This window comes from Schistocerca piceifrons, chromosome 1 (assembly GCF_021461385.2).
Source record: "Schistocerca piceifrons isolate TAMUIC-IGC-003096 chromosome 1, iqSchPice1.1, whole genome shotgun sequence".
Classification (NCBI taxonomy): Eukaryota; Metazoa; Arthropoda; class Insecta; order Orthoptera; family Acrididae; genus Schistocerca; species Schistocerca piceifrons.
This window is the reverse complement of record NC_060138.1, coordinates 1,210,426,060-1,210,444,805: the sequence shown is the minus strand read 5'-3', so window position 1 is coordinate 1,210,444,805 and position 18,746 is coordinate 1,210,426,060. Positions and strand designations below refer to the sequence as shown.

The following is an 18,746-nucleotide window of genomic DNA, read 5'->3' as shown; positions in this document are numbered from 1 at the left end:
ATATTCTCTGACAGATCTTTCAAAAGCACTAATATTTTGTAAGCATTTTATACTATTTGATAGTCTGTTATAGAGTTTAATACCCAGATAGCATGTACCTTTCTGATACAAACTGGTACTGGCTGAGGGTACATGCAAGTTATATTTTATTCGAGTATTATAATCATGTATGTCTTTGTTTTTTGAAGTATTATTATCATTTCCAGTCATATACTTTTTTACGTACATTAGTGTGTCAACAATAAACATACACGGTAGAGGTAGTATATTCAGTGCTTCAAATATTGGTTTGCAGGACTGTCGAGCAAACCAATATTTAAAGCACTGAATATACTACCTCTACTTGCTGCTACTTGCTTCTCTTTTCGTCTCCACCTGATTACTTTCACCTAAAGAGTCTGCTTTCACCTCCCTGTCTACTGCAGTTGCACCAACCTCATTATTTGCCATATTGAACCACAAATAAGTCACCCAAGCAAGAAATAAACAAATCACAATAGTACTCGCAGGTCGCAGCACAGAATGGTTGGCAATAACTACAACCAAACTACAACGCCGTATGCATTCAACGTTGTAATTCACGCTCAGATGTACACATAACATACAAGATCACGTAAAAGAAAAAAAAGAATGAAATATAAGCTAACGTAAATATAGTTCTACAATCGTATTAACTGTTGTTAAAAACTTAGACTGCTAAGTAAGCAGGGTCTGACAGTGACATTTACTTAACTGTACGATCAGCAAGGTAAATAATGTCTCGGGACATTAATTTAATGATGCAAAAGAATTTTAACTGTCACAGTTTGTAACTAAGTAATTATAGAACGCAATCTGCACTGCCAGTTAATTACTCTCGTTGCTTCACTTGCGTGAGATAAGGTGATGCGCGACTTACTTTGCGTTGTCTGGTGCCCTGACAGTCGCAGCTGCTCAGTAGCGCCGCGCCGCTGCTCAACACTGCACCTTCTCTGCAACGCGTGGTAATTGTTACAGCGTCGTTCCTAGGTGCCGCTTACGTCGTATATGGTGATGGTGATTTTAACGTCTGCCCATAGGTGCCACTAGCATCGTCTTCCATAATGGCTGCCAAATAAGTGTTCCCTTTCGCACATAGGTGCCGCTAACGTCGTCAAAAAAAAAGCACCTCTGTGGAGTATGTTTACTTCGTAAGCATTAGTTCTTTGCACTGTCACGGATCGGACGAGTATATACACTGTCACAAACAAGTTCTTTGACGTACCCATCCTACAACTCGCGTGACGTCACTCAACAATCCAAACTAATAGTCACTGTCTATACACAAATGGTTCACTCTCCTAATAAATTATACGGCACTTCTTATCCGAAATTGCAGGTTTTGAGTACAAGTCACCATGTAACACGCCCGGAAGTACATATGGGTGGGGAGACCCTTAAACTGGTTTCTCACTTCGGACAATGCGCCCTGTCCACACCACATACTTGATACTCCCGCGGCGGTCGTATTGTTGTGCTTCACACTTCTGCTGGCGTGCCTGAAATTATGAATCTTAATGTGGAAGCGGGTTTAGTGGAGCCACTCAAAGTCAAGCACAACACTGCCCTACGTCTGGTTTGAACATCTATGTTCTGAGACGAAGAGAAATCACAGGTTGCACTGCTTACATTCTAAGACCTAAGTCATAAGTTTTGATCTCTCTCTCTCTCTCTATTCATTTAGTCGGTTCCGACTCTTCGTGACCCCATGAACCAAATCACGCCACTTTTTCTTGTCTTGCACTTTCTCCCGTAGACCTTCCAGGTTGGAACACATTGCTTCTGTGATGCCATCGATCCATCTCATCCTCTGACGTCCTCTTCTTCTAGTTCCTTCAATCTTCCCCAGCATTAATGTTTTTTCCAGCGAGGCATGCCTTCGCATTGTGTGTCCAAAGTAGGTCAGCTTTTGTTTTAAGGTTAGACCTTCCAGGGAGAAATCTGGTTTAATTTGCTCCAATATTGATCTGTTGGTTCTCTTTGCCGTCCATGGAACTCTAAGAAGTTTCCTCCAACACCACAATTCGTTGGAGTCAATTCTTTGCCGTTCAGCCTTTCTAATGGTCCAGGTCTCACATCCATACATCACAACTGGAAAGACCATAGCCCTCACAATACGGATCTTTGTTGCTAGTGTTATATCTCTGGACCTTATAACCTTGTCAAGGTTTGACATCGCCTGTCTACCGAGCAACAGGCGTCTCCGGATTTCATGGCTGCAGTCACCGTCAGCAGAGATCTGGGAACCGAGATAACTGAATGTGGTCACTACCTCCATAGTTTCTCCTGCTATATCCCATGAATTGGTAGGTGTAGTTGCCATAATTTTCGTTTTCTTCACATTCAGCATAAGACCAGCCTTTTCACTTCCATCTTTCACCTTCAGTAAGAGTGTTCTCAATTCTTCTTCACTTTATGCCAACAGGATCGTATCATACGCGTACCTGAGGTTGTTTACATTTATTCCAGCTATTTTAATTCCTTTTCTCCTTCATCTATCCTCGCATTCCTCATGACATGTTCTGCATACAGATTGAATAAGTACGGTGACAGTATGCAGCCTTGCCGGACCCCTTTCTGAATCTTTATCCATTTCGTTGTTCCATACACAATTCTCACCATGGCTTCTTGGTCAAGGTATAAACTCCGTATCAGATGAATGAGGTGATCTGGTACACCCATGTTTTTCAGTACGTTCCATAATTTGTTGTGATCGACGCAGTCAAAGGCTTTGGCGTAGTCAATAAAGCAGAGGTACACATCTTTCTGGAATTCTCTCGCTTTTTCCATAATCCACCGAATGTTAGCAATTTGATCTCTAGTTCCTCTTCCTTTCTTAAATCCAGCTTGTTCTTCTGGCAGGTCTCGATCTAGATATTGGCGAAGTCTATTTTGTAAGATTTTCAACATAACTTTGCTAGCATGTGAATGATGCCAACTTCTAAATGCAACTGTCCACAATATCACTTGGACAAGCGTACGCGTAACCGACACAAAGCGGGTGATTGTTGATGATGCGGAAGCCGAATGATCGAACGAAATTTCTTAAGCCTACGACGACATTGGGTTGCACCACTCGTTGCGTGGAATGAGTTGCACGCAGATGGTTTCATGTTTGACTGTCGACATGGCGCGACCAGTATCACTTCAGTTTCGTCGTTTTGTGGGTTCCTGAGTCGTGTCTGAAATAAAAGTTTTGGCAGCTGCACGTCGCACAAGTTGTGATGGAATTAAAGCTTGTTGCGTGGAATCGCTGCATAAGACAAAAATAAGAAATGTGTTTCGATTTTTGACTGGATGAAGAAATGACAGCTCAGTTGCTCAGCATTCTGGCTGAAATAATTTGTAATGGAACACCCAAGAAGTTCTTTTAATTATCCTAGAATGTCACCAGAATTGTTGACGTTTCTTCCAAGTAGAGTTAATTTTGCGATAAGAAATAACGATACTGTAATGCATGAAGCACTTCGCCAGAACTAAAATTACACATCAGATTGCGTGCATTACAATCGAGAACACTCAGCATGCTGTAATAAGATTCGGATTTGGTTGGTGATGACACATTTTCGTTAACACCAATAATTATTAACATCAACAGTGATAATTATTGAAATTCTTCCAGTCCATATGTGGCATAACAGCAAACCAGTGCTTAACAGTATGGGTTAAAAACAGTCTTGGTTGCAATTTTAGTTTTTTTATTTTTCAACTACGCGTTTCGCCTTATTTCGGCATCTTCAGGTTATCTAAACAGAAAACAGAGAACAAATACATCTATTTAACAATCGCGATCGCGTTGTGCAGTCTTGAATAACCTATAAGCATATATAAACAGGTCACCTAATGAAAATATTAGGCCAGCATTGCCTTCGTTAAACTCGGTAAAAACTAGAAATATAAAATAGTAAAATCATTACGTTTTGTAGATGGACGCGAGAGGCACCGAGATCTGCAAAACGCGTTCCCGTTCACAGGAGTGAGTAACAGTAAGATGGGGGCTCAAGTAGTAATCATAATGCGCTCCAGTGTCGTGTGCCAGTACTGAGGCCTCTAATACAGAATCACTTCAAGAGGTGGCGCTGTGACGCAGCAGTGATTACAAATGAGAGATCGTAAACTGTATATATCACCAGGGTTTAGACTCTGGGGTACCATTGCCCCCACCCCCTGGACCGGAAACACACGAAACTCTTTTCCAAGGAATATCCTGGAACAGTTGCTTCAGCTTTCAACTTACCATAAACGGACTGCAGTTCGGGATCTTGTTGCTGTTCTTCTTTCAGTTGGCAAATAGGGACAGAATTTCTGTCAGGACTCCAATGTTGAATACAAGCTGCGCATTGGCCTCGGGCTCCTCACCCATATCACCCACTTGAAATATAGGGCTCAATTCATTGTCAGTTTTGTTCTGCTTCTCTTTAATAACAAGGAGGTACTTGCTGCTCATGGTGCTATTGCGTGGCTGATTAAACACCCATCTCAGGGCACAGTTATCCGTTTCCAAGCGAAACCATCGGTGTTCCAAATAGAACTTATATTTTTCTAGTGCGAACATAATGGATAACATTTCCAATTTGTACAATGAGTATTTGGTTTCAGCTGGTGACAATGCCTGCACGGTGTATGCAAGAGGCCTTCGCAAGAGGCCTTTGCTCTCCATCCTGCTCTTGTAATAATGCAGCCAACATCCTGACACTGGAAGTGTTAGTGTGAATGAAGAACAAGCAATTGAAATCAGGGATCCTTATTGTCTTTTCGGACTGGAAGCGAATGAATGGTTTGTGCCTGGCCATAGTCGGCGGTGATCCCTTTTAGAAACACAATGGATATTTTGTCCCAAGGCGAGGATACTTTGGTATGTCAGATCCTCTTCTCTCAGGCCCCAAACACGTGGTGGATGTGGTCGAGATGCTCCACAAAACTGGAATTGTACATAATTACATCATTCAAGTAATTGTAAACAAGCTTGAACTTAAAGACCCTCAGTTCAAAACCAGTAGATGTAACAAGACTGGTGCACCTACAGGAAGTCCAGAGAGGGCTCTATTAAATTAAAAAAAGTTGCAGTTGGTACTGAACGCCATTACAGACTAAGATTCTGCTAAAGGAATCTGATAGTAGGCCTTGTTTAAGTCCAGAACCATAAGTACCTTGGCCATGCAACCCACGTAAAGCAGTTGTGCAACCCCACGAGTGTAACAGAATCAAGCACAGCCTTCTCACTTAACACCCAGTGCAGGTCTAAACTCGTCTCCATGAGGTTAGGATTCAGAAATGTAATCAGAGCAAAAGGTGAGACAAAAGCATGGATGACACCATCAGAAAGTGACTATTCAATGATTTTGTGAAGTTGTTGCATTTTAGGAGGTGATAACAAGTAGCGAATTTGATGCATCAGGTGCTGATCTGTGAGCTGAATCCAGTATTTAATTTTACTAGTTACTCCCAGCCTGTCAGTTAGCACTTTTGGAAATTCGTCCAACAATCCCATTAATGTGCAGCTTGATGTTCGCGTAAGAGGCCTTACTTGCTGCATACCCACTTTATGTGCTATTGTGCCAATACCACATGCAAAAAACTTAAAGTGGGCCCCCCCATCATTAAGAACAACATGCTATTTGCAAGGAACTCATCAACTCATTCATAATTCCCACATAAGAATTCCATATTTTGCTCATGCTATAACATCTCAAATCTATATTTAACACATTGAAATCAGCAAATATACTACAAAATAATCAATTTTCCATGTACCAAGTGTGCTCTTATGGTTGCTGCAACACATATAACTGACTACTTCCAATCTTGCGTTTAAGTATGGGTATGAGAGACAGCATCAAGGCTGCAAACCGTTTCTCCTGCATGAGGATGACGGTGTGATTGCTGGCAGCCAAACACAATGATCTCAAACTGTAGGAGTTAGATTGGATTAGATTAGTACTTGTTTCATAGATCATGAATACGACACTTTGTAATGATGTGGAACATGTCAGGTTAATAAATGGTGTCTATACAAGATATTACATTACACAAAATATTATGTGACACTTAATACTTTAATTTTTTTTCATGACACTTAACACTTTTTTTTGGTAGGGGTTGGGGAAATTACCCACTTACTATATCCAAAAATTCATCTAATGAGTAGAAGAAGTTCTTTTAATTTCCTTTTAAATGCTATATGGTTATCTGTCAAACTTTTGATGCTATTAGGTAACCGACCAAAGACTTTAGTGACAGCACAGCCAGCCAAAGTGGCCGTGCGGTTCTAGGTGCTGCAGTCTGGAACCGCAAGACCGCTGCGGTCGCAGGTTCGAATCCTGCCTTGGGCATGGATGTCCTTAGGTCAGATAGGTTTAAGTAGTTCTAAGTTCTAGGGGACTAATGACCTGAGAAGTTGAGTCCCATAGTGCTCAGTGCCATTTGAACCATTTTTTGTGACAGCATAACTTACCCCCTTCTGAGCAAAAGTTACATTTACCCTTGAGTAATGAAGATCATCCTTTCTCCGAGTGTTGTAGCCATGTACACTGCTATTACTTCTGAATTCATTCAGATTGTTAATAACAAATTTCATAATTGAGTATATATATATTGTGAGGCTACAGTGAAGATCTATAGCTCTTTAAATAAGTGTCTGCAGGATGATCTTGGATAAGCTCTAGCAATTATTCTGATTACACGCTTTTGTGCAATGAACACTCTTTTACTCAATGACGAGTTACCCCAGAATATGACGCCATACAAAAGCAGAGAATGAAAATAGGCATGGTAAGCTAATTACTGAGATGTATATCGCCAAACTTAGCAATGACCCTAATAGCATAAGTAGCTGAACTCAAACGTTTCAGCAGGTCCTCAGTGTCTTTTTTTCCAGTTCAACCCCTCATCAATGCATACACCTAGAAATTTTGAATATTCTACATTAGCTACCGATTTCTGATCGAAGTCTATATTTATTAATTGTGTCATTCCATTTACTGTGTGGAACTGTATGTACTGTCTTTTGTCAAAGTTCGATCAGAGCCCATTTGCAGAGAACCACTTAATGATTTTTTGAAAAACATTGTTTACAATTTCACCTGTTAATTCTCATCTGTTGGGTGTGATAGCTATACTTGTATCATCAGCAAAAAGTACCAGCTTTGCATCTTCGTGAATATGGAATGGCAAGTCATTAATGTATATTAAGAACAGCAGAGGACGAAAAACTGAACCTTGCAGCACCCCATTCTTGATTGTTCCCCAGTTTGAGAAATCACTAGTTTTTGCCTATTATGTGAACTGCTTATTTCAACTTTCTGCACTCTTCCAGATAGGTATGATTTAAACCATTTGAGAGCTGTCCCATTCATACCACAGTACTTGAACTTATCTAGAAGTATTCCATGATTTACACAATCAAAAGCCTTTGAGAGATCACAAAAAATCCCAAAGGGAGACTTCCGGTTACCCTAAGCATTTAATATTTCATTAGTGAAAGTATATATAGCATTTTCCGTTGAAAAACCTTTCTAGAAACCAAATTGACATTTTGTTAAAACTTTATTTTTACAAAGGTGTGACGCTACTCTACAATACATTACTTTTTCAAGAAATATGGTTAAGGCAGTAAGAAGAGAGATTGGGCGGTAGTTGTTGACATCAGACATATCCCCTTTTTGATGCAGTGGTTTAACGATGGCATACTTCAGTCTATCTGGGAAAATACCCTGCTTCAGAGAGCTTATATATGTGGCTAAGAATCCCACTTATTTCTTGGGAACAAGCTTCTATTATCCTGCTGGAAATGCCATCGATTTCATGTGAGCTTTTATTCATGAGAGAGTTTATTATCTTCCTAATTTCAGAAGGAGAGGTAGGTGCAATTTCAATTGTATCAAATGGTGTGGGAAAGGCCTCTTCCATTAACTGCCTTGCTTCTGCTAATGAACATTTAGATCTTATTTTCTCTACAACATTTAAAAACTGATTATTCAAAATGTTTTCGACTGCTGACTTGTTGTTTGTCAAGTTTCCATTCGGTTTGATGGTGATGCCGTCATCCTGTACTCTTAGTTGCCCTGTCTCCATTGTAATAAGTTTCAAAATTTTTTTGATTTTGTTATCTGAGGTTTTAATCTCAGACGTGATACACATGCTTCTGGACCTTTAATAATCCTTCTTAATGTAGCACAGTAGTTTTTATAATATTTGGCTGTTTCTGTGTCATTACTCTTTCTTGTTGTTAGATACAGTTCCCTTTAGTGGTTACAAGATAGTTTTATTCCTATAGTAAGCCAAGGTTTTTTGCATGGTTTCCTATAATTAGATTAACTACGCTTGGGGAAACAGTTTTCAAATTCTCTTACAAGTGTATCATGAAAAAAGTTATATTTTAAATTAGCATCGGATTCCTTGTACACCTCATCCCAGTCTAACTGCTGCAGATTTTCTCTGAAATTTTTAATTGTTGAGTCATTAATTGAACACACAATTTTGAAGGGTAGTTTTGAAATACTAAATGGAGCTATGTCATATACTGTAACTAGCTGAGCACCATGATCAGAAAGCCCATTCTCAACAGGACAAGAGTTTATGTTTTTAGACTTATCCTGGTCTATAAAAGTGTTATCTATCAATGTGCTGCTGTCCTTTACTACTCAAGTAGGAAAATTAATGACAGAAGTCAAATTGAAAGAACCGAGCAAGACTTCAGGTCATTTTTCCTATTACACTCTTTCAGTGAATCAACAGAGGACACAATTGTAGAATTAGAGCACCATTGGGGAACTCTGAATACTTCGAAATAAGACAAAGACTTAAGCAAGGAAGTATTCTATCTCCTGCACTTTTTAATGTTGTGATGGAGGGAATGAATAGGGCAATTAAAGATACAGTAAAAGAAAAAGACAAAAAGATGATTCTTGCAGATGATATGGTAATATGGGGTGATAAAGAGGCAGATGTACAGTTACAGCTTGATGCGTGGAAGGAAATAATGAAAAGGTATGGATTAAAAATAAATAGAGATAAGAGTGAAGTAATGGTATTTGGAAGAGAGAAAGGATTCAACAGAAATATTACCTTGAATGGAGAACCCCTACAAGTGGTAGAAAGTTTTCACTTATTTAGGGAGTGAAATATCTAGGGATGGAAGAATAACTAACGAAATTAATAGGAGGTTACAGAAGGGAGGCAATTCCTACCAAACAATAAAACACCTGATTTGCAATAATGAAGTTTCAGAAAGAGCAAAACTCCTTATGTATAAGAATTATTACATCCCTATTGTCACTTGTGGTGGAGAAACATGGACAATGACAGAAAGGGACTGGAGCAGACTGCAAGCAACGGAAATGAAATTTCTCAGAGCAGTTAAGGGAAAAACAAGAATGGAGAGACTAAGGAATGTAGAGATTAGAAAGGACCTCAAACAAGAAAGTATGAGAGAAGAAATTGAAAGAAAGAGATTAAGATAGTATGGGCATGTTAAGAGGATGCATGGGCAGAGACTCCCGAAAATTATGGAAGAACTAAAGATGGATGACAAAAGACCTAGAGGGCGCCCAAGAACACAGTGGAAAATGGGAGTGAGAATATCTGTAGAAAGAAGAGGTGTGACCTGGCAGCAACTGGAGGAAGAAAAGTGGTGGGAGGACTAAGCCAAATGGAGAGGACTCATCAGCACCCAGACCCAGCAGTAGCTGGAGCGGGATTCGGATATAGATAGATAGTGAATCAACATCGAATTCCCCACAAATAATAATTTGCTTTCCTCTATCTGATAGATAGCACAACAAGGCATCCAAGTTTTCCGGGAATAAATGAAAGTTACCTGAAGGGGACCTATATACTGTTACAATTATAAAAGAGCCCTCCTTCAGGCACAAGCTTCTATATGTTGCTCTAGACAAAAAAAATTTGTATCTAAGCTTTTTACACAGTGATACCTTTTCACATGTGACATGTGATGCTGTTACTTTGTACATCAAATATAACATTGGTTCTGCCTGACATAAACCATTTAAGTGTTTTTGGAGGTGTATAAGGTCAACTGTTTAAGAAATTTACGTCTAATTACTGATCGGAAGTTATGGAATATTCACATCGTTCCTATACCACTTATATAATGTTTGTGATGCTGCTACAATCGCAGCACAATGTAACCTAAGTTAAAATGACAGTGAAATCGATAGAACGTGAGCGTCACACATTTGATTCGAACTAAATAGGAAAAAAGAAAAAAGACTGCAAGTTCAATGTGATGTGTAGCTGACACTAATCGGAATCTAAAATTGATCATACCACTGTCTTCTTTGCTACTTCCTTTATACTACACAATACTGCCCGAGCTCACATCAGTTAGGAAGACACTGAAACAATTTGCAGTTGCACAGGCAGTCTTTCTATGAGACATTATTGAGAGCAAGTAGACATTAAGTAAGCACAGTCAACAGCTGCACACAGCTGCTACCTCACATCTGCCACGATTACAAATTCATCAATAACAGCAATGAAGAAGCAATAACACAGAGCACAACTCGCAACTTAAACCCCTTCAGCTCACCCAGTATGCAGCCAAGCCAAATCACACAACTGTGGCCATAAATCGATAAAAAAAAACTGTACCAGAAGAAGTGAATTTCGCGCAATACCACTAGACTTTCACCTGGATAATAAATAAATGTTATGATTCTAGCAGGGTGTCTACGCTTTCATTCAATATCAGATGTGGGCAATGTGTCGCCATTAACGTTGAGCATGGCTCGCAGACGTCAGTAGGGAGTGTTTTGCGCTATCGCTCTTTAGGGCAACAAGACAACATAGTAATGTTAATACCAAAGCCTTATATTAGCACTGAGACATTATCAAATACTTAAATAAAAGGTGTATTGAGATTGGAACTGTTGGTCGAAATCCCAGAGGATAATAACATTGCTCAAAATAGATTTCGTGTAAATTCCTTTTAATTACTTTTTAGAGAACCACAACATATATAATGGTGGCCACAAGCAAATAACTCATTGAATAACTAAACAGTGTCTATCATCAGTGCAAATTTTGGTATTACTTTGTGCAGATGTAGTATTATACCCTACACCATTAACTAAATCATAACATACAAGTTTTGGAACATGAAAATTTAATAATGTCATATAAATACTTAAGATAAAACATATAAAAAAATTTTGCAACCATTTTGAAATCTTTTAATAAACGTATTTATACATATTTTTAACAATTTTAAACAAATCTCACCCACACAGATCATCACATTCGACAATCTAGTCAGTAGACTAACTTGACCTATTTTGTAAATCACAACTACAACTCAATACTCATCGAAAGATGTTGGAATATTAAGAAAGGGAACTCGTGCTGATAAGATCATTTGTGTCTCTGTGGAGAAGTCCGTAGTTATGGCACTGTTTACATAAATAAATTAAATTTTTTATTTATTTTATTTTACATGTCTAGTTCCATAGGACCAAATCTTCAAGGTCATGGAATGTTTCAGCACATGAAATAACAATATGAAAATAATAACAGATAAAATAAATAGTTTATGGTCCCAAAAAGGAGAAGCCATAACTTTAAGAATACGTAATATAACATAGGAACCAGCTTTATTTTTCAAGGAACTCCTCAACAGTATTGGATTAACCCATGAGAAAACTCTTCATTTTTTATTTGAAAGCGCATGCATTACTACCAAGATATTTAAATTCTTGTGGTAGCTTATTTAAAATGGATGCAGTAGTATATTGCACACATTTCTGCACAAGAGTCAAGGAAGTGCAATACAAATCCAGACTGGATAATATTCTATACAGTTTTTAACAAATTATATAGTTGTTTAATTAGAAAAATAATTTGTTCTTTATACTACAAGAGCCATCCTCCTTCATCTAGCATATTGCGAGTGTGACTTTCATAATAAAGTCAGCTGTTGCAATTTACTATGAACAATGATGGTAATAATGTGAATAACTTCTTAAATACTAAATCTTCAGACATGGATTTGTGTTCAATGAGCTCATCCCACGGCTATGGTTTGAAAACTGTCATTGGTTTTTCTCCATCATGCTTGTAATGAGTTTTAATGCATTTTCATTAAAATCATATTGTTGTTGTTGTTGTGGTCTTCAGTCCTGAGACTGGTTTGATGCAGCTCTCCATGCTACTCTATCCTGTGCAAGCTTTTTCATCTCCCAGTACCTACTGCAACCTACATCCTTCTGAATCTGCTTAGTGTATTCATCTCTTGGCCTCCCTCTACGATTTTTACCCTCCACGCTGCCCTCCAATACTAAATTGGTGATCCCTTGATGCCTCAGAACATGTCCTACCAACCGATCCCTTCTTCTGGTCAAGTTGTGCCACAAACTTCTCTTCTCCCCAATCCTATTCAATACTTCCTCATTAGTTATGTGATCTACCCATCTAATCTTCAGCATTCTTCTGTAGCACCACATTTCGAAAGCTTCTATTCTCTTCTTGTCCAAACTATTTATCGTCCATGTTTCACTTCCATACATGGCTACACTCCATACGAATACTTTCAGAAATGACTTCCTGACACTTAAATCAATACTGGATGTTAACAAATTTCTCTTCTTCAGAAACGCTTTCCTTGCCATTGCCAGCCTACATTTTATATCCTCTCTACTTCGACCATCATCAGTTATTTTGCTCCCCAAATAGCAAAACTCCTTTACTACTTTAAGTGTCTCATTTCCTAATCTAATTCCCTCAGCATCACCCGACTTAATGAGACTACATTCCATTATCCTTGTTTTGCTTTTGTTGATGTTCATCTTATATCCTCCTTTCAAGACACTGTCCATTCCATTCAACTGCTCTTCCAAGTCCTTTGCTGTCTCTGACAGAATTACAATGTCATCGGCGAACCTCAAGTTTTTATTTCTTCTCCATGAATTTTAATACCTACTCCGAATTTTTCTTTTGTTTCCTTTACTGCTTGCTCAATATACAGATTGAACAACATCGGGGAGAGGCTACAACCCTGTCTTACTCCCTTCCCAACCACTGCTTCCCTTTCATGTCCCTCGACTCTTATAACTGCCATCTGGTTTCTGTACAAATTGTAAATAGCCTTTCGCTCCCTGTATTTTACCCTTGCCACCTTTAGAATTTGAAAGAGAGTATTCCAGTCAACATTGTCAAAAGCTTTCTCTAAGTCTACAAATGCTAGAAACGTAGGTTTGCCTTTCCTTAATCTAGCTTCTAAGATAAGTCGTAAGGTCAGTATTGCCTCACGTGTTCCAGTGTTTCTACGGAATCCAAACTGATCTTCCCCGAGGTTGGCTTCTACTAGTTTTTCCATTCGTCTGTAAAGAATTCGTATTAGTATTTTGCAGCTGTGACTTATTAAGCTGATAGTTCGCTAATTTTCACATCTGTCAACACCTGCTTTCTTTGGGATTGGAATTATTATATTCTTCTTGAAGTCTGAGGGTATTTCGCCTGTTTCATACATCTTGCTCACCAGATGGTAGAGTTTTGTCAGGACTGGCTCTCCCACGGCCGTCAGTAGTTCCAATTTTCCATTCGTCTGTAAAGAATTCGTATTAGTATTTTGCAGCTGTGACTTATTAAGCTGATAGTTCGCTAATTTTCACATCTGTCAACACCTGCTTTCTTTGGGATTGGAATTATTATATTCTTCTTGAAGTCTGAGGGTATTTCGCCTGTTTCATACATCTTGCTCACCAGATGGTAGAGTTTTGTCAGGACTGGCTCTCCCACGGCCGTCAGTAGTTCCAATGGAACATTGTCTACTCCGGGGGCCTTGTTTCGACTCAGGTCTTTCAGTGCTCTGTCAAACTCTTCACGCAGTACCAAATCTCCCGTTTCATCTTCATCTACATCCTCTTCCATTTCCGTAATATTGTCCTCAAGTACATTGCCCTTGTATAGACCCTCTATATACTCCTTCCACCTTTCTGCTTTCCCTTCTTTGCTTAGAACTGGGTTTCCATCTAAGCTCTTGATATTCATACAAGTCGTTCTCTTATCTCCAAAGGTCTCTTTAATTTTCCTGTAGGCGGTATCTATCTTACCCCTAGTGAGATAGGCCTCTACATCCTTACATTTGTCCTCTAGCCATCCCTGCTTAGCCATTTTGCACTTCCTGTCGATCTCATTTTTGAGACGTTTGTATTCCTTTTTGCCTGTTTCACTTACTGCATTTTTATATTTTCTCCTTTCATCAATTAAATTCAATATTTCTTCTGTTACCCAAGGATTTCTACTAGCCCTCGTCTTTTTACCTACTTGATCCTCTGCTGCCTTCACTACTTCATCCCTCAAAGCTACCCATTCTTCTTCTACTGTATTTATTTCCCCCATTCCTGTCAATTGCTCCCTTATGCTCTCCCTGAATCTCTGTACAACCTCTGGTTCTTTTAGTTTATCCAGGTCCCATCTCCTTAAATTCCCACCTTCTTGCAGTTTCTTCAGTTTTAATCTACAGGTCATAACCAATAGATTGTGGTCAGAGTCCACATCTGCCCCTGGAAATGTCTTACAATTTAAAACCTGGTTCCTAAATCTCTGTCTTACCATTATATAATCTATCTGATACCTTTTAGTATCTCCAGGGTTCTTCTATGTATACAACCTTCTTTCATGATTCTTAGTGACAACATTTCAAGTCGCAGTCCCTGCACATTAGCTCATCCTATGATCATGTTGCCAGAAATCATCCCTCTTTCCGCTTAGAAATACCCCAGTGGACACTGGGCCTCGTGGCTTGCTAACCACCTTTACTTTCGCTCAGCTCCCCTGTTACAGTCCGTCTGACAGCTGGGCACCACGACAGACATTCATGCCAGTCCACTACCAACCTGTAAGATTCAGTCCATCTTGCAGCACTAAAAACAGCTGCTTGTACTGTCACCAGCTGAGTGATATATAAAGCAGCACGATATCTCACCATTCGCATAAAGTCAAGTACTACCAATTTTTTTCAGATATTTAACTATTTCAAAACTTGTGCAATAATTTTTTGAGAAGCTAATCAATCATCATGAACATTCCCACTAGCAGCCATATACACATATTAACTTAAGCATACATCTACATCTACATCTTCTTCTACATGGATACTCTGCAAATCAATTAAGTGCCTGGCAGAAGTTTCATCAAACCGCCTTCACAGTAATTCTTTATTATTCCAGTCTCGTACAGCACATGGGAAAAACAAACACTTATATCTTCCCATGCAAGCTCTGATTTCTCTTATTTTACTGTGAAGATTGTTTCTTTCTACGAAGGTCGGCGCCAAAAGAATATTTTCACATTTGAAGGCGAAAATTGGTGATTCAGATTTAGTGAGAAGATTCTGCCACAACGGAAAACGTCATAGTTTTAATGATGTGCACCCTAAATCCTGTATCATTTCAGTAACACTCTCTCCTCTACTTCGCTGTAATACAAAATGTGCTGTCCTTCTTTGATCTTTCTCAATGTACTCCACTAATTCTATCTGGTAAGGATCCCACACTGTGCTGCAGTATTCCAAAAGAGGGCAAACAACGTGGTGTAGGCACTCTCTTTATTAGATCTATTATATTTTCTAAGTGTCTTGCCAATAAAACGCCTTTTAAATACCCTTCTTTGCAAACAGTATTTTTTTTACTTTTATTACAAATGTTTATGCTAATTTTAAAAAAATCTATTAAAATTTAAAGACGTCTTTATTGCCATTCTACTTCAACATCTACATCTACATCTACACTCTGGAAAGCCTCCGTGAGCACCCAAATCTCTCTAATTTTAGATTCGTGATCTCCTCGGGAGGTATAAGTATGGGGGAAGCAATATATTCGATGCCCCATCCAGAAACGCACCCTCTCGAAACCTGGACAGCAAGCTACACCGCTAGCGCCTCTCTTGCAGAGTCTGGCACTTGAGTTTGCTAAACATCTCCGTAACACTATCACGGTTACCAAATAACCCTGTGACGAAACACGCCGCTCTTCTTTGGATCTTCTCTATCTCCTCCGTCAACCCGACCTGGTACGGATCCCACACTAATGATCAATACTCAAGTATAGGTCGAACGAGTGTTTTGTAAGCCACCTCCTTTGTTGATAGACTACATTTTCTAAGGACCCTCCCAATGAATCTAAACCTGGCACCCGCCTTAGCAACAATTAATTTTATATGATCATTCCACTTCAAACCGTTCTGTACGCATACTCCCAGATATTTTTCAGAAGTAACTGGTACCAGTGTTTGTTCCACTATCATATAATCATACAATAAAGGATCCTTCTTTCTATGTATTCGCAATACATTACATTTGTCTATGTTAAGGGTCAGTTGCACCAAGTGCCTATCCGCTGCAGATCTTCCTGCATTTCGCTGCAGTTTTCTAATGTTGCAACTTCTCTGTATACTGCAGCATCATCAGCGAAAAGCCGCATGGAACTTCCGACACTATCTACTAGGTCATTTATAGATATTGTGAAAAGCAATAGTCCCATAACACTCCCCTGTGGCACGCCAGAGGTTACTTTAACGTCTGTAGACGTCTCTCCATAGAGAACAACATGCTGTGTGCTGTTTGCTAAAAACTCTTCAATCCAGTCACATGTCTGGTCTGATATTCCGTAGGCTCTTACTTTGTTTGTCACCTTTAAGTGAAAAAAAAAAACAAAGTAATCAGTAAATTAATTTCGCACTTCCTTGCCTGTGGCGGTCATTTAGATATGTTCAGGTATTCAAATGGTACACTTGTTTTGGCCCATCTGCCTTTGCTCCTTTCTCATTTTAAACACTGCCATTTCTGTACCAGTATTGAATACAGAAAACTTCTGCAAATTTCAGAAAAATTTCCAGAGCTGGAAAGTTCGGTAAATACTTACACCGAGATGCAATAACTGTTTCCATCAACTTGTGGAAGCTACTTCGGCAAGTTGCTGGAACTTGGGGAAGTAAACTTGGTGTGTTTCCACTTCAAGTGACCTGTGTAAGTTTATTTGCCAGTGGACACACGCCTTTAGACAATGTTTAAATTGTTGAAATCTTCTGAAATTACTGTATAGTACTTATCGATAACACCTAGATATTATGTTTTCAGGAAATAAATACTTAAAATCATTTTCTAAAAACAATTTGAAAAGTATTACATTTGTAATTTGTTTGGCTTTATCGTATTTCTCCTGTCAAATGCTGGATAACATAAAATTAAAAACAGGGTTTGTCTCTCATGGTTGTTGTTTTTCTGACATGTTCCACATCCTGGAGGACCTCCTCACTACGGATCAATTGAAATGAAAGTAAATCTAATCTAATCTAAGTGAAACAAATTCTCAAAATTTTTTGTAGTGTTTAAATTAAAGACCTGTAACAATTTTTGCTTGGAAGGGAAATCGTTTCAAACACTGAAAACTGCAGATAGTTCCACATGTGGCGTTGGACGATGGAGGTAATCAAGGTTATTGAAGGTAATCTTCCTGCTTTGGTCGGACGAAGATACATCACTTTTCCAATAGAGTGCGTTGTCGGGGGTAGATCGCAGTATATCGAAAACATCAAGTGTAGTCGATTTGTGAGGAGGGCATTGAAGAGTTTGTTTTGAGTATGCGATTGTGTATACTATACTGTATATGTATAGTGAATGATGTACGGCACCGGTATTGGTTGTAGGTGTGCTTTTGAGACTGCATGAATTTGAGTGGTAGAATGATGTAGAAAGATGCTTGCGAAATCATTAGTACTGACTCAAGAGTGGTTATTAGAATAGTCTGACAGTGCCCACCCATGTTTGTTGATGGAATGGAGAATGAGCTGAATCGTTAAGGTAAGCATGCAGTTTCTTTAACGTATATGTCACTGCCCTCCATTGTAAAGGTGTTACGTTGAAACTGTAAAACTTTCATCATGCCTGGACAGAAATTTTTCTTTGTCTTGCACGACTGTAGGATAGCGGCATGTGGGCCTACAGTTGACAGTGTAGCAGTGCTGTGCATGTTTCTCCCGTTGTTTACAAATGTCTTTTTTCATTACAAGTAAGTATCTAAAGAAACAGAAAGAAAATGGATTATTTGTAGAGCTCTCTGTTCTCCTAGGCTCTTCATAGTCGTATAAAAAACTACAGCAGTTTACTATGTAGAAGAAATGTTGCTAGCGGTGTTCATTCATTCTAGGCGAATGGCCCTTGGGCTAAATAGCTATCGGAATTGCAGTAGTTCTCCAACAGTGTCCGGAAGATTGAACAGTTTTGCGAACTTCTTCCTTAGTTCGTCGTTCGATGTAAGGAATGTTTATATTTTTCGTAATAAATTTATGTTTACACTCTTTTTTAAGCTACGATTGAATTCTATGTAAACCTCAGATTGGCACTTTGAGTAGAACAATAGAATTTCCGCGAAATACTGTCATTAGATATCCTCATGTGGTGTGGGCCTGTTCCTCATGGTTTTAGGTAGCCCACATAAAATATCTTTCATGCGTGCTTGTCTCTTTGCTCACATGGACTGATGGCTATGAAGACAGCGTTTTGACACAGACAATTAGGTGCAGACGAATGTAGGGAATTGGCAGAAAGCGTAGGTGGCTTCTGTGATGAAGGTATTGTAAAATTGATATATTCGAGCACTTAAAAAAATATCATTGCATATGTTTTTGGATGGGGTCTGGCTTAGCAAAACACAATCTCGAACACGTTTCACTGCAGTTGCAGCATCATCAATGGGATTTTATTTTGTGGCTGT

The 18,746-nt window shown here is 38.9% G+C and overlaps 1 protein-coding gene across 1 annotated transcript in view; it reads left to right on the top strand.

Moving 5' to 3' along the window:
* The first annotated feature begins 17,696 nt into the window (after positions 1-17,696).
* The window catches only part of LOC124779432 (transformation/transcription domain-associated protein), a 453,680-nt gene continuing 452,630 nt past the window's right edge, over positions 17,697-18,746 (top strand). Inside the window, exon 1 of the mRNA XM_047253711.1 lies at positions 17,697-17,833. The gene's annotated coding sequence lies outside the window, so the exon portion shown is untranslated. The remainder of the gene's footprint in view (positions 17,834-18,746) is intronic.